Source organism: Sturnira hondurensis, unplaced genomic scaffold (genome assembly GCF_014824575.4).
Source record: "Sturnira hondurensis isolate 20B ecotype Veracruz unplaced genomic scaffold, ASM1482457v3 Scaffold0004474, whole genome shotgun sequence".
Taxonomy (NCBI): Eukaryota; Metazoa; Chordata; class Mammalia; order Chiroptera; family Phyllostomidae; genus Sturnira; species Sturnira hondurensis.
Window position 1 is genome coordinate 8,212,982 of NW_028077105.1, and position 9,122 is coordinate 8,222,103.

At 40.1% G+C, this 9,122-nt stretch overlaps 1 pseudogene; it reads left to right on the forward strand.

Annotated features, from left to right (window-relative positions):
• The first annotated feature begins 3,234 nt into the window (after nt 1-3,234).
• LOC118986775 (60S ribosomal protein L12-like) lies at nt 3,235-6,255 on the forward strand (annotated as a pseudogene).
• The last annotated feature ends 2,867 nt before the right edge of the window (nt 6,256-9,122 follow it).

The following is a 9,122-nucleotide window of genomic DNA, read 5'->3' on the forward strand; positions in this document are numbered from 1 at the left end:
GCGTTTCTATGGCACCCTTTACCTGGAATCCACCTCCAACCGGCTCTGCAATCTTGTCTCTGTAGTGACAAGCACCGTCCTTTCCACTGGCCACTGTGAAGTCAGAATTTACAAATGCTGGGAACTTTTGTTCACTGGTGCCTTCAGGGCCAGCTGCTTCAGGGCCTCCGGAAGAAGTTGCCAAATCATTTCAACTATATACCAGGCAAATATATAGATTTGCGAAAAACTTATGATGACTTCTCTCAAATTACATTTATGATATAGGACATTTATGGGAAATCGGTGGTGTAGCTTATATATTATTGTAAACTTGAGAGTTTTAATTGTTTACCTTTTAAAGTCAACTTTTTTTAAAAAATAGGAATGTCTTTTTTTTAGATTATTTATTTATTTATTTATTTATTTATCTTTAGAGGGGAAAGAGAGAGGGAGAGAAACATCAATGTATGGTTTCTTTTTGTGTGTCCTCTGCTGGGGGCTGGCCTGCAGAGAACCAGCCTGCAACCCAGGCATGTGCCCTGACTGGGAATTGAACCGCTATCCTCTGGTTCGCAGGCCTGTGCTCAATCCACTGAGCTACACCAGCCAGGGTTTTAAAGTCAACTTTTGCCCCAAGCATATAAAGTGTTTATGTACATACCGTTCAACTCTGCTATATTCTCCTGACCACAACTTACATACAATGACGATGTAGTCTATTTTTGAAAAGTCATAACATAACATTTAGAAAAATGAACTTAAGGGGAGGGGAAAAGACAAAAACTAAAAATAAGTTTTAAAAAAGCATGAGCTTATACATTTTGCAACATATATCAACATTACAAAACAGTTAAATCTTTGCCAGCATTTCCATCACTGTCCTGTAGACCTTCACAAACATGAGTGACATGACATAGCTAGAAGGTTCCTCACTGGGGCATGGTCTACAGGACAAAAGAACACATTCATCGACAGGAGACTAATTTTGCAAATTCTGAAAAATTCTTACAAGGAGGCAATGTGTAGCCATAAAAAGAATAAGGAAGATCTATATGTCCTGATATGGAATAGCTCTGAAGACAGGGTGTTTCGTATGAAAAAAGTAGAATACATAAATGTGCTGCTGTAGACGGAATGTTTGTGTTCTCCTAAATTTTGTCTGTGGAAACCTCGTCCCCAAGGTAATGGTACTAGGAGGTGGGGCCTGTGGGAGGAGACTGGGTGGTGAGGGCGGAGCCCAGGAATTAAGTCCTGGCCCTTATCAGAGACTCTGGGCAGCTAGCTCCCTTGTATGAAGACACAGCCATGATAAACTCATTGCAAGTTAATATAAGTAACATTTTTATGAAAAAAAACCCTAGGTTTTCAAAAATTAAAAAAAAGTTGAGTGGTGTATTTTTGCAAATAGTTTCAATGTCTGCCTTGAGGGAAGCCATCTAGAATCTCCTGTCTGCTCTGCATTTGACCTATTGTGACACGTTGTTCCAGTAGAAGTATCCGAAGAAAATCTGATTTCACCCAGATTAGAGATTGGAAACAGAAATACTTCAAAAAACTGTTCGGATAATTATAACTATTCTTCTTTAATATTACACCCAAACTCAACAACTAGTAGTTTTTAAAAAAAGAATTTTACATATTTATTTTTAGAGAGAGGGAAAGAGAAAGAGAGAGAGAAACACTGATGGGTTGCCTCTTGCACATGACCTGACTAGGGACCAGCCAGTGGCCTTTCGTTTTGCTGGATGCCTCCAAGCAACTGAGCCATACCAGTCAGAGTACTGGTAGTTTCTTAAAATTTAGTTGCAACATAGTTTCTAAAACTCTATCAATGAGCTAGTTATATACCATGATACATTGAAATTCATTGGTCTGCCTTCCACTTTGAATGGTTCTTTTTTACCCATGCATGATTTTAAGGGCATGCATCAGACATTTGTGAAATATTGATCCACTGAATTATACAAATCTTTTAAACTTTTAAACATCACCACCATTTTCATCAGAATGTTTTTGGATTTTGGGAAGCTATTGAGCTCATGTTGTTAGATATACATTTTCCAAAATTATGATTTTTACTTACAAGCTCAAATTTTATAGTTTGTGGCTCATGCTGTCACTTTTTTTTCTTGAAGTAATGGGCACATTTTTAAGAAAACGTTTGCTAAACATTTATATGAATAACCATACTTTGTCATTCTTTCAGGTGAAAATGGCGCTCCATGAAAAATGTAGCTAGTTCGGTTTACAACTCAAACAACCATGCAAGTGCATTTCCTTGAGACAGCCTGGGTCTTTGGCGTGCAGCGAAGTGTTTTATATATAATTCCGTATGCATCAGACTGAATATTAAAAAGGTACTCAGGAGTCAAGGTTTAATAAAATTATTAGGTTTTCCTGCTTTGTCAAGGACGTTCTTAAGTGGAACTGCAATGCTTTTATCTGTGAGTTCATGGCAGGGAAGAATACAATGTGCCACACTGTCTTGATTCATGTCAAGACGTCAGTGGTTTTATCCACCATTAATTTTGGGAAGGAAATGCCAACAGTGAAAATGGCAAATCATATCTCACTATCATTATGAAAATAGTTTTGATCTCACAGACCCCTTCAGAGCATCGTGGGGAACCCCCAGAGATTCACAGAACACATTTTGAGAAACATTGGCATAAACAGTTTCTAGAATAATATATTAGAAATTGGCAACATTATTTGCCTTCAATGAAGAACTCTGGATAATTAGGGGGCAGGTGTGGGAGGAAGAGCTTTCACTGTATATGATCTGTATATAATTTAAAAATGATCTTAAAGACTATAAGAAATTTGAAAGCTGGACCAAGAAAAGTGAGGTGACAACTTGTACCTGAACAAGGACTATATTCTGCATGGGTGCATCATTGCAAAGGGGTGGCAGGTACAGAACTCAGATGATTTTGGAATCTAGCTCACAAGGATTCTTAGCCTACATTGGTTAGGCTCACACTCAAACTGCTAATTGGCACATTTCAGGCATGAAGAGTATGCAGGAGACTTGCCATAAATCACGTCACACTTTCATAATAATAAAACTCAAGGAGGAAAATCAGAAAGCTGTATGTGACCGAAAACCATTAAGAGCATGAAATACTTCCTGATTACCATTGACTTTTCTCCCCAGTTGCCCCATACCTATACCCAAGTAATAAATCTACATGACAAAGGTTAAGTAGTGGTCACACAGAAGAAGCTGCCCTTTTCCATAAACTAACCACCATGTTTACCTGCACCGTAATCTTGGCCTACCTGACCCAGCTTGCCCTTCCGTCATCTAGAGCAACAGTCATGAACTCATATGCCCAGAGGCTCCCTGTAGGTAATGTCAATGCCTAAAGCAGCCTGAGAAAAGGAAATCCATTGTTCTTTCAGTTTGTCCTGCATATTTCTACTTATGATAGAGGTAGAACATAGGAAATACGTTAGGTTCCTCATGACTCTACCATAAGAAAAACAAAAGTTCAGGTGTGACAATAAATGGGAACTAACAGCTAGCCACTGTGTCAGAAGGGGAGTGACTGGTGGGAACCCTGGAGAGCTGCAGAGCATAGGCCAGTGTCAGGAGGATGCTTGCTCCTTGGGTCTCCATAGCAGCTCTGGATCCAGTGTTGCCACTGGAAAGGTACATTAGAGTGATTGTCATATCTCTCATTTTATGAATGGATGAAATCTAGATCATTGTGGGATATTTTGTAATTTTTTATTTAATGACTTGAGAGAGAGAGAGACAGAAAGACAGACAAAGAAAGAGAGAGAGAGAATATTGATTTGTTTTTCCATTTATTTATGCATTCATTGGTTGATTTTTGTATGTGCCCTGACCAGGGATCAAACCTGTGACCTCAGTGGGTTGGGACGATGCTCTCACCAACTGAGCTACCTGGCTAGGGCTCTTAATTTTTAAAAATAATCAACTAATTGAAAAAATTATTTTAATGACCACATCATCCTTGTATGGTGGCTAAAGAAAATGTGGCTGTGGGCTGATTTCACATGAAAGGCTTACAGCTTGTCATCTCTAATCTAAATTAACTTTCTAATATTATTGCGAATACCATTTAGGCCTAAAGAGGATTTCAATGTAGCTGACCTCTTTCTCTTCATCAGAGCAGCTCGTTTCAGCCAAGGCTAACTCCTCAGTGAGGGAAAAAGAATCACTGATAATTAAAAATACTTTACTAAGTTAAAGGAGCTCGCCATCCTGATGGGTCCATACCTCACTTGAAGGCTGTGAGTAGCACAGGCAGATGTGAGAACTATACCTGCATGGGAGGAAGAGAACTCTGTTTTGCTATCACACCATCAATAAGAAACAGAAGCTTAAACAATAAGACAGACACACTGCTCTGTAAGACATAATACTAGTCCCTTACAAGGAATAATCCAATGTAAGAACTTTGTGATCTCATCCTCAGAGTTAAGGAAGGCAATCCAAGGGAAGCCAACTAATACCTATAATGCCCAGCAGTGGGTCAGTATCCAGAGCCCCCAGTAGTGTGTGGTCCAATAACAGGAGAAGGACTTCTTAATTAAATCAATTAAATGTATGTCTTGGCAAAAGATGTCCACTCACAAATTCTGAGCCTCTGCATGTGGGGTCACTGTGGGCCACTGGAAACATTTAGAATCGTTTTCTGGGATTTCTGGTGACTCTACCTTTGGCATATTAACATCCAAAATACAAACACATATGTCACATGCACATACACAGGATAGGTCTACAGGTTCAGAATGATTATTTCTAGTCCCCCCTGAGCCCTAGGTACCTTTAAGATAATATCACTATGTATTTTATCACTGACTGCTTTCCTTTTTCTTCATAAGGTACAAAATCATCTCAGCAGGAATAGATGTCCTCACCAAAATGACACACTATTTCTGCAAGGAAGGACTGTGCAGAGGTGTTTTCCCCCCATGACCTCCTAGCCACTTCATCTATTCAGACCCCCATCCGTATCTATCCATCTAGCTGTCTATAGGAAATCATAAACTATTGGCCAGCAGAAGGAATCTTAGAAAACTCACCATCCCAACAAGACATCTGGTCTACCACACTTGCTCTGCAGAGCTCACTACAGCTTTCCACCGAGAGCATGCTCCTCCACAGCAGCAGTTAAGTTCTCCTCCTGTTAGGTCTTTACCTCACTGTCTCTCCAGCAAATGTTGGGTGCATGGAATCGTTTCAAGCTGCCCAAGAGGAGCTACAGGACACAAGACAGGAGAAAAAAAATCAAAGACAAAGGACCTAGAAGACAAAATCAGAATTAGAGATACCATCTGGCATTCTTCTTGACACTTTTATACTCCCTGCCTTTTCAAAGTTCCTGGGAAACTGTTTCTCAGGACTGCCCAAGTCCTGAGAGCAATGGTTGCCATCTAATAGTAATAAAGATTATTCGATGAGGAATCCTCAGCTCCAGGAAACTCTGGTTTACTTGTTGAGCTTGAAAATGAATAGTCTGATATCAAGGCAAACAACTAAGTCACTGACAAAGGGAAAAAAGTTGGCATCACACTACCTTCACAGCAGTATTCAACACCAGAGACAAGGGAGCACAGTGGAAAGAGTTCTGAAGTACAGAAAGCATTTTTCTATTTTGTTTCTAGTGTCACCGCAATGACTTCATTAAAAAGGGGGGTAGGAGGGAAGAAGGCACTTTTTTAGGCTTTCAGCTTGAAGGAGGCTTAGGTGCGACTTTCTCTGGTTGTCGTGAACCACCTGACGTCAGTCATGCCTTCACCAGGCCACCAAATTTCGACCCCAACAAGGTCAAAGTCTTATTCCTGAGGTGCACTGCTGGGGAAGTTGATGCCACATCTGTCCTGGCCCCCAAGATTGTTCCCCTGGACCTGTCTTCAAAAAAGTTTGGTGATGAAATTGTCAAAGCAACAGATGATTGCAAGCGTCTGAGGATGACAGCAAAACAGACCATTCGAGGTAGTGCCCCCACCTCTGCCCAGGTCATCAAAGTTCTGAAAGAATGGCCAAGAGCCAGAAAGCAGCAGAAAGACATGAAGCATGGAGAACATATCGCTCTTGATGAGATTGTCAACATTGCCCCACAGTTGTGGCACCAATCTTTAGCTAGAGAAGAGACCTAGGAGACATCTCTTTCCTGGAGACCTAGGAAAGAGATGCTGGGGATGGCCCAGTCTGTAGGCTGCAGTGTTGATGGCCGCCACCTGTGTGACATCATAGATGACATCAGCTGGGGTGCAGTGGCATACTGGGCTAGTTAGCAATGACTAAGAAAAAATTTTTCAGTTAAAGATCATTTGAAAACAACAAAAATGAAACTACTTTTCTTTCAATGTTTTAAGTAGGACAGAAGAGTATTTTCCCAAACATGGTGCCATATATGAATAAGGAAAAAGAAACATATTTGAAAATGGAAGACCTGGAATTCTAATACAACTGAATAAAGGAAAATATATTGTATAACAAACATCCAGCTGATTAAGAAATGAATGAAAATTAAAAAACTGAGGAATGGACAGTGGCAGCAAAAGAACACATGGTGAGCAATTGCCTTGCAAAATACTGAAAAATACCAACTGAATATAAGTAGAGTGGACAAGAGTAGGTCAACAGTTGTTCATATACAAAAATAATATAATAATTAGTAAATAATAGCACAAACATAAACATTGTCTTGTGTACTCACAAGTGTAAAGCTACTTTTGCCCCACCCTGTATCTTGACAGTATAAAAATAAAACAATTTGCAAACATGGCAAAATCAAGAGGGGGAGCTGACAAGAAGATGAAGTTCTCATTTTTCATAAGATTGAGTTAGTTGATACTCTCTAAACCCAAAACTTTTAGTTAAAAAAAAACTAATTTTACCTTTTTATTTATTTAATAAACTCTTTTTCAACCTTACGGAGTTTATTAAAGGAGAAAGTAATGTATTCTGTGATGAAAAAAACGTGTCTGAAGTCCACCAATTAAAAATATTTTTCTTCTATTAATTAAAAGTATTACTTTCATTTTAATAATGAGACCACTTAACTAAAGTTTTCCATTCATCCATACATGCAATGAATTATCTTATCATGTGCATTTTATAGGAGTGGTGACCACTCAAATGGTGCAATGCGGTAGCTCAGATGCTTTTATCTTTGTACGGGTGTATATATTTTCTACACACCTACTATGTGTAGAAAGCTGGCTAGAATGATGATCCTCTAGTGTTAATGGTTCTTTCTTGGGGGTAGGATTTGAAGTGATTGCTTAAACTTTCTTTGCATTTCTCAATTCTGCTGAAAAAATTTTAAAGCCTCTACTCTTACAGAGATGACTTCTTTTTGAATAAAAACAAAAACATTGAAGTGAACAAATAAACCTTGACCACTTGTTCATGTGTGAAGCCATCGTGTAGAACCGATAGTTGTGTTCACACTCTGGCTTCAGTTACTAACTCGCTAGCTACAAACTCTTGATTCTGAAATCCCAATCTTAAACTCACCCTGTCCTCTCTATTCCCGGTGTTTAGAACTACACTTTCTCCTCTAGATTCCTATTCATTATCCAAGTGTCCTGGAGGAATCTACGCTGCAGCTCTTGCTACCTTAAAACTTCTTTGAATCTGATGTGATAGCATGTAGTAAATGTAATTGTACTCAGAAACTAATTTAACAGAATGCTAGGATGTTAATTAATTTTACCATTACATAACACTATAAAATTAGAAACAACTTTAAAAAACATTTGTCTACCTAGTACTGGAATCTCTGCCTTTATTTCGGGCATGTTCCAAGTAGCACCTTTGCTGCTGTGTATACAAGGATGTCAGGTCCAGAAGTGTTTCCACAGCCATCTCTCTCTCACAAACAGCTGGATCTACATTTGTCCAGTCATTTGAATCACTGAGATTTGAACCTGGGGAGCGTAAGGCAAAGAAAGAGGGTAAGTGAGGGATTCATCCTAGTGTCAGCAGCTGCAGTAACAGTCATCAGGACCAGTGCCAACAGCAGAATTGGTGCCTGGTGCTAGGGGAGGGTAAGCTGCAGCCTCTTTTGAGCTCAACCTTCTTTTGTTCCTGCCTGTTTCCAAAGCCTGACATTTTGAGTCTTCCTTCTATGGGAAACCAACAACTTTTCAATAAATCCTTTTTCTGTTTTGATCAGTCTCCATTAGTGTCTATTAAAAGCTTTGATTGATACTGCATTTACACTATGATTCTCTCTCTGTGTATATCTACTTGTGTTTTAACTCATTGGTATAGGACTTCTGTATAGGACTTCTTGCGTGGACTCCCGCACAAGAAATGGAGGTGGAAGGAACTGGATGACCTGATCCAAATGCCTTTATTTGACGCTGAACTTCATCAACAGATGCAGGAGGGCTGAGTCAGATTGACTGCAGGCCCAGGGGAAGGCAAGAGTGGGTTTTCTAAAAGAAAAAGTGCAGGGAGGGGTTCGTCTCTTGTTCTTCTGGGTGGGCACCTCAGGGTTTCAGGATCTGAGCCAGGACTGTGGATTAGGTAAAGGGCTGGGCTGTTCCCAGGCACAGGAGGGTCAGTCTGACCACAGGCCATTCTGGCTGGCATCAGACGTCTGCTTCGTGTGGTGGGGGAGAGTTCTGATAAAGCCTTGGTCTACCAAGTGAGTAGGGATAACTGAGTCATGGGCAGTCTGGCCAGCTGGGAACCTGGCCTGACCCTTTCAACCCCCAGCTTTAAACCCAAATTCTGACAGTTGTCCGTATTGCTAACTCAGTATAGGCTTTCGACAATTCTCTTTGCGTAACAGAATACTCCTCCATTTTAATTCTCTAGTAATCCATTCGACAAATACTTTTCTATGCTAAACACCGCACTAGAATCTGGAATAAAAAGTGAAAAACAAGAAATTGTGTTTGCTACCAAAACATTCACATTCAAATTATCTAGTGAGGGAGGTAGATAAGATAACCACAGTGTGGAATGTGGTGGAATAAGGATGGGCATGGGGCATTTAGAAATACAAAGGAGGAGGACAGAGGAGTGGCGCCTGAAGAGCTGGGAAGACTCTGGCCCACGAGGAGACCTTGGGGGTAGTAGAAGTCAGGGAGGTGGAAGGGCACAGGCCAACAACACGATAAAGAGAGACACTGTGCTTTACTTG